Below are 7,792 nucleotides of genomic sequence, written 5' to 3'. Positions count from 1 at the left end.
AGCTTGTTTTGACCTCACTGATTGGAGCGTTTTTGAATCTGCTGCCACCGATCTGGACGAGCTCACAGAGACTGTAACATCTTATATCAGTTTCTGTGAAGACATGTGCATTCCTACCAGGACTCACTTAACTTACAACAATGACAAACCATGGTTCACTGCAAAACTCAGACAGCTCCGTCAGGCCAAAGAAGATGCTCACAGGAAGGGGGATAATGTCTTGTATAAACAGGCTAAATACACACTGGAAAAGGAGATCAGAGTGGCAAAGAGGAATTATTCAGAAAAAATAAGGATTAAATTCTCTTCCAGTGACTCGGCATCAGTGTGGAAAAGTCTAAAAGAAATCACCAATTACAAGACACCATCCCCCAGCACTGCGGAGAATCAACACCTGGCAGACGATCTGAACGAGTTCTACTGCAGGTTTGAAAAGACACCCCACACCCGCCCTGAACACCTCTCCACACAACCATTCACACCTCCCGCAACCCCCCTCTCCCCCACACCTGCAATTCAGATCAGCGAAGACGAGGTGCGCCAGGTCTTCCGGAAGCAGAAAAGTAGAAAAGCACCAGGCCCAGACTGTGTTACACCAGCCTGTCTGAAATCCTGTGCTGACCAGCTGGCCCCCATCTTCACACAGATCTTCAACAGATCACTGGAGCTGTGCGAAGTCCCTTCATGCTTCAAACGCTCCACCATCATCCCCGTCCCAAAGAAACCCAAAATTACTGGACTTAATGACTACAGACCTGTGGCTCTAACGTCTGTGGTCATGAAGTCTTTTGAAAGACTGGTGCTGGCCCACCTGAAGGACATCACTGGACCCTTGCTGGATCCTCTTCAGTTTGCCTACAGAGCAAACAGGTCTGTGGACGATGCAGTAAACATGGGACTGCATTATGTTCTGCAACATCTAGACAGACCAGGGACTTATGTGAGGATCCTGTTCGTGGACTTCAGCTCGGCCTTTAACACCATCATCCCAAACCTCCTCCTGCCCAAACTAACTCAGCTCTCCGTGCCCACCTCCGTCTGTCAGTGGATCAACAGCTTCCTGACAGACAGGCAGCAGCTAGTGAGGCTGGGAAAATACACATCCAGCACCCGTACGATCAGCACTGGAGCTCCTCAGGGTTGTGTTCTCTCTCCACTGCTCTTCTCCCTGTACACCAACGACTGCACCTCTAAAGACCCCTCTGTCAAGCTCCTGAAGTTTGCAGACGACACCACACTCATCGGCCTCATTCAGGACGGTGACGAGTCTGCTTACAGACAGGAGGTCGAGCAGCTGGCTGTCTGGTGCAGTCTCAACAACCTGGCGCTCAACACGCTAAAAACTGTGGAGATGACCGTGGACTTTAGGAGAAACCCCTCTGCACTCCCCCCACTCACCATCATGGACAGCACTGTGACTGCAGTGGAGTCATTCAGGTTCCTGGGCACCAAAATCTCTCAGGACCTGAAGTGTGACACTCACATTGACTCCATTGTGAAAAAGGCCCAGCAGAGGTTGTACTTCCTTCGCCAGCTGAGGAAGTTCAACCTGCCACAGGAGCTGCTGAAACAGTTCTACTCCGCCATTATTGAATCTGTCCTCTGCACTTCAATAACTGTCTGGTTCAGCTCAGCTACCAAATCTGACCTCAGAAGACTTCAGAGGGTAGTCCGGACTGCTGAGCGAATCATTGGTACAACCCTCCCTTCTCTCCAAGAACTGTACTCGTCCAGAGTGAGCAAAAGGGCTGGCAGAATCACTCTGGACCCCTCACATCCAGCACACTCCCTCTTTGAACTGTTGCCATCTGGTCGACGCTACAGAGCTCTGATCACCAGAACGACCAGACACAGGAACAGTTTTTTCCCTCAGGCCATCCATCTCATGAACACTTAACAATAACTGTGGAACACACACTATTTATTCACTCATACACTTATTTATCTAACACTCATACTCAGTCTACATTTCAATTTGCACATAATATACCTGTACATACAACTGTCTATTGTTATATACCTGTACATACAATTGTCGATTTGTATATTTTTATTCCTTAGTTACTTGTTCTATTTTTCTATTTTTTATTATCTGTGTTTTTGTTCTGTCACTGTCATTCTGTTACACTGTGGAGCTTCTGTCATGAAAACAAATTCCTCGTTTGTGTAAACATACCTGGCAATAAAAACTCATTCATTCATTCATTCATTCATTCATATTATGCAAGAACTCCTGTAGTATTAGCCACCTCCTGTAACAGTTGATGTGTCTTGAGCTGATGTCTTTTATTTTTATTTGATTTGTATTTCAATTTATTATTTGTTTTTGTATTTATTTATTTTTACGCAAAATGTAAACATATTTTTGCCCAACTATATAAAGTTAAAACCAAAATAGCATTTCTTGTTACAAAATAGTCCAATAAACAGTTTTTTGTTTTTTATGTTATTTTACAGTGTACTGTTGCAATTGATAACTTTTTTCTGCTCAAATGCATGAAATGTTTGAAGATAAGTTTATTTAGTTTGAGTTATGGTTTGTGTTTCTGAACATGTTGCATCAGTCTCACTATTGTCTGAACAGCTGAAATATTGATGAGGCCAAACAAACAGGTGCAGTGATTTCTCCATCGGTAAGAAGCGCTCCAGCAGAGGGCAGTGCGTCACACACACACACTTTAAAGCGAGGAGATGTGTTTACAGTCAGAATCAACAATGTGTGTGTGTGAAAGCTGAGCCTGTGAATCACTGTGACACTTCAAAGTAAGACGTTCTCTCTCTTAAATCTGACTCATTGTTCAAACAGACTGTGTTGAAGAGCGTCGTAAATGTGGCTGTCGTTCTCCGCGTCTCGTCTCCTTTGGTCCCTGCTGACCTCGTTACAACGTGGCTTACAGCCAGAGCCAGTGTCACTTTTATTTACAGCTTCATATCGCAAAATAAAGGTGATTTTCCGGGATGCATGTGATTTCTGCACACATTCACCAAAGGAATCATGTGGTTTTATTCCAAATGCATGTTGTGTTGTTGAAATTTACTGAGAAAACAAATCAATATTGTCCTGAAATGACAGAGAACATGTACTTTAACAGCGTAGTTGTTAAATTGGTGCCGGTCAGCGTGTGAATTATATAATGCAATGACTTTCAGGAGGCTGAACTTATTCAAATGAATCTCTAAGTGCTTTTTGTGGCATAATCTGTTGTGTTTTATCTTGCATAACACAAATTGGGTTTTACCATTTAAATGCAACATGAAATCAAAATGTTGTTAGGGTTGTTGAATACATATACCACAGTACTGAATAATGAGTATATGGTATTCCAATGTATTGCAAAGATTGCTTGGAATTAGCATTACATAAAACTATATTAATACCTTTTAATACCATGGTATTGTTTGATACTGTTTTGTCTGTAAATGCACAAATAGCCTTTAGAAAATGTTTTTGATAATTTTTAGGGATGCACCGATATGAAAATTTTGGCCGATAACCGATTATTCTTTATTTTTGAAAGCCGATAACCGATATGTTGGCCGATAAATCTATGTCCAAATTGTTATATATTTTTTGAGAGCCTGATTACAAAAAAGGTCTCATCATTAAAAGCCACATCCCAAACACTAAGCAGCCTAGTTTGAACGGTGTACGTTTTAAAAATAATTTTACTCTCCCATTACCAAATTTAGTCATAAAAAAGTCTTACAAATAAATAAAATAATGCATAAATAATGCAAACAAGTCACTGGACATCATTACACGTGTAAAGAATCAAAATGAATGCGCCATAGATCAATAAAACGGAATAGCCTCTGCACGGACAATAATTAAATGATTTTAATTACTAAACCATATTGTTGATGAAAATAATAAGAGAAAAATACAAGTGGTTGTTGTTATTAATAATATATCAATGATTTTGAAAAAGTAACAAATTAATACCACTGTTTTAAATAGCAGCCATTGAGCTGCAGCTCAAGCTGAAGCTGAAGAGCTGAATGAACAAGGTAAACTGAAGCGTTTTGCTGGCAGCTTATTTAACTAAAGGAAATGCATCCTGAGATTAATATTAATACAACATAAACATAATATTACAACTTATATATGTACAAAATGACGCAGTTATTGCATGCTATAGTCAGAATGTGTGATCCTGTTGTGGATGCGCTCTTCCCATAACAACGCGCTGAAACACGGCAACTAAACCCAAAGAATTCACAACGTTTTATTATAATAATGTTCTCATTAGAATGTTATATACACAACATTCCCAATCATAGTTATTAATGTTGTGCACTGCTGTTTGAGCTGCGTGCGCTGAGCTAAAGATGATCACCGGTAAACTGAAGCGCTCTTTTAACTTAACCAAACGCATTCTATATGAGATAAATCAGATATACATCAAATAAACACAATATTTTTTTTATTATCATTTTATTTTTTTTCTCTACTACTGTGTGTTGTATGTGATGTGGTGGTTGTATTTCTGAGCCTAAGACAAATTTCCCTCAGGGACAATAAAGTGTACCTAACCTAACCTAACCTAATATTACAACGTACAATTGCACAAAAGGCTGCAAACGAACAGCGCGCATCTGAAGTGTCTCTGAAGGAAATAATGCATTATTTATCGGCTTTAAGATATCGGCCAAATTTTCTTATCAGGCCGATACCGATAACACAAAAAATTAGCATTTATCGCCCGATACCGATATGGTGGCCGATATATCGTGCATCCCTAATTTTGATAAACTTTTCTCTGCTGTTAACATACAGAAAATCATCATAGCAGAATTTTGGAAATATCAATTTGATACCACACATGTTAATATTATGCAAGAATCCATGCAGTATGAGACAAAAGCTCCTGTAACAAAATAAGAGCTTTTTTATTGTCAATTTTTTATTAATTTTTAAAATGCATTATTATTATTAATATTACTATTCATTATTATTATTATTATTTTATTGCTATTTTATTTTGTCACAAAATATAAATATATATTTTTTTAAATTACACAACTTGATTGTTTATAATATCGCAAAATGTAAACTATATTATCATCCAGATCTATTTTTCTAAATGTGACTGTAAGGCATAAATATATTGATATATCATTAATATTAACATCAACATTTTCTGTGAAACTGCTTTGAAACAATGTTTATGAATGTTTGTGATTTGTGAAAGTGCACAGATACATTTGAATGTAGAAATTTGAATAAAACAAAACCGGTGAAAGAACCGGTGAGAAATCAAGCTCAACTTCCTGTGCCGCTCCAGTGTGAGTAAATATTAACATAATTAATCACTGTCCAAACGTCAAGCACAACACAAGAGCTCCCATAAGATTATGCAAACTGTTTCCATAACTGCTTTCACAAGCCTCCTCTGGAGCTCAAAGCCAGACTCTCATTTAGTCAAGGTCACTTAGCTTGAGTTTAATGGATCAGACGAGTCAGATGTGTGAGCAGCCAGACATCTGCTCTGCAAACGTCTTTGGTCTGCTTTTTGTGTTCAGCGTCTGTGCATCTTATTTAAAGTTAATCAACACACGTGTCAGACTTTGTGCATCACTTTACTGACAACAATCACAAATGACTCGACTAGAAAACTACTACTAGATACCAGTGTTTACTGCTGCATCTGTCATTGATTTGTACACTTCAAAAAAATGATTTTCCTATTTAATATTTTTGTCTTGTTTTCTGAAAAATGTATTAAAATGAATTTAATGAGTTTATGAATAAAACAATTACAAATGTCGTCCAACAGAATCAGAAAAATAAACTTTATTCAAAAAAGTAGATTTTTCATACCCCATTGGCAGATATTTGTTCTTGTTTTAAGTATAAACTCACTTTATTTTGGTGCATGTTTTTCAGAAAATAAGACTACAAACAAAAATTCTGAAAAATGTCCTTCCTCTCAGGTCATCCAAGATGTAGATGAGTTTGTTTCTTCATCAGATTTGGAGAAATGTAGCATTCCATCCGTGTCTCAGCAATAGATGCTCTGCAGTGAATGGGTGCCGTCAGAATGAGAGTCCAAACAGCTGATAAAACATCACAATAATCCACACCACTCCAGTCCATCAGTTAACATCTTGAGAAGCCAAAAGCTGAAACAAGTTCATCAAGACGTTTTTCACTTCAAAGTCAAACCATTGCTTTCAGCTAAAATATGAATCTATAATCCATAATAATCCATAATAACGCTTCATCCAGTCAAAAAGCCTCTCACATCAAAATCCAGCCACATATTTATTTAGAGTTGTTTTGGCTTGTAAACAGAGCTTGATCTGTGCAGATTTCTCTCCTGATTCAGACCGGACCACTTTTTTACTGGAGGAAGCGTTATTATGGATTATGGACTCATATTTTAGCAGAAAGCAATGGTTTAAAGTTAAAAACATCTTAATGCTGGATTTGTTTCAGCTTGTACAGGAGTGCTGTGGATTACTTGTGGATTATTGTGATGTTTTATCAGCTGTTTGGACTCTCATTCTGACGGCACCCATTCACTGCAGAGGATCCATTGCTGAGACACTGATGCAATGCTACATTTCTCCAAATCTGATGAAGAAACAAACTCAACTACATCTCGGATGGCTGGAGGGTGAGGACATTTTGAGCAAATGTTCATTTTTGGCTGAACTATTTCTTTACTATTATATGTAATTTTGCTTCTCCAGTAAATGTATCTTGATTTAGTTTCGCAATTTGTACTGGAAAACATGATGAAAATGCTAAATAAGTAAATCATTTTTGCAGTGTTAGCATCTGTCAGGTCTGTGTTTGTTTTCTTGTCATTTGTGGCAGCAGCGGCCGATCTCATCATCAGTGTCAAGGGTCAGAATGACGAGGAAGGAGGTGATGATCACGCTGAAAGGAGAGAGAGAGAGAGAGAGAGAGAGAAAGAAACGAGAAAACGAATGATAGGAATCTGACTGGGAGAGGGTCAGTGCTTCTATTTTTGGCATCTTAGAGAATGAAGAATGTACTTATGACAGCAGGATTATTTTATCTCCAATATGTATTGTATATCTGCAGTAAACAGCATCTCATTGTGTCACTTACAGCATACAGTCTTGCAGTAAATCAAGACACTTCAGCATTTTGCTCTTAATATATTTGTTTTGTTGTGGCTTGCGAGAAATATTCCATGAACGCATTCTAGATTTTTTTCATGGTAAATTCATGACTCCTTTTTATTTTTAACACATTTATTACTTTTTATTCTGCATTTTATATATATATTTATATATAAATATGCACTACTATTTAGGGTCGGTAAGATTTAAAAATGTTTTTGAAAAGGCTGCATTAATTTGGTCAAAAATACAATAAACAATTATTACATGTTTTTGTAATTTAAAATAGCTTTTTTCTATTTGAATATCTGTTAAAATATAATTTATTTCTGTGATCAAAGCTGAATTTTCAGCATCATTACTCCAGTCTTCAGTGTCACATGATCTTCAGAAATCATTCTAATATGCTGATTTGCTGCTCAAGAAACATTTCTGATTATTATCAATGAAAACAGTTAGCTGCCCAATAGTTTTGCAGAAACTGTCATACATTTGATATTTGATGAATAGAAAGCTCAAAATAACTGATACATTTATTTGAAATAGAAATCTTTTGTAACGCTATAAATTTATTTACTGTCAGTTTTCATCAATTGAATGTGTCCTTGCTAAATAAAAATATTATATATATATATATATATATATATAATACTATATATATATATATATATATACTGTATATATATATTTTTTTTTT

The 7,792-nt window shown here is 37.1% G+C and overlaps 1 long non-coding RNA gene across 1 annotated transcript in view; it reads left to right on the top strand.

Annotated features, from left to right (window-relative positions):
• Positions 1-6,913: 6,913 nt before the first annotated feature.
• LOC107552886 (uncharacterized) overlaps positions 6,914-7,792 on the top strand; it is a 20,599-nt gene continuing 19,720 nt past the window's right edge. Inside the window, exon 1 of the long non-coding RNA XR_001604907.1 lies at positions 6,914-6,961. This is a non-coding gene — a long non-coding RNA (uncharacterized lncRNA). The remainder of the gene's footprint in view (positions 6,962-7,792) is intronic.

The sequence above is a fragment of the Sinocyclocheilus grahami genome, unplaced genomic scaffold, assembly GCF_001515645.1.
Source record: "Sinocyclocheilus grahami isolate Dianchi unplaced genomic scaffold, SAMN03320097.WGS_v1.1 scaffold460.1, whole genome shotgun sequence".
Classification (NCBI taxonomy): domain Eukaryota; kingdom Metazoa; phylum Chordata; class Actinopteri; order Cypriniformes; family Cyprinidae; genus Sinocyclocheilus; species Sinocyclocheilus grahami.
The sequence above is the reverse complement of the archived record's forward strand: the minus strand, read 5'-3'. Positions and strand labels throughout refer to the sequence as shown.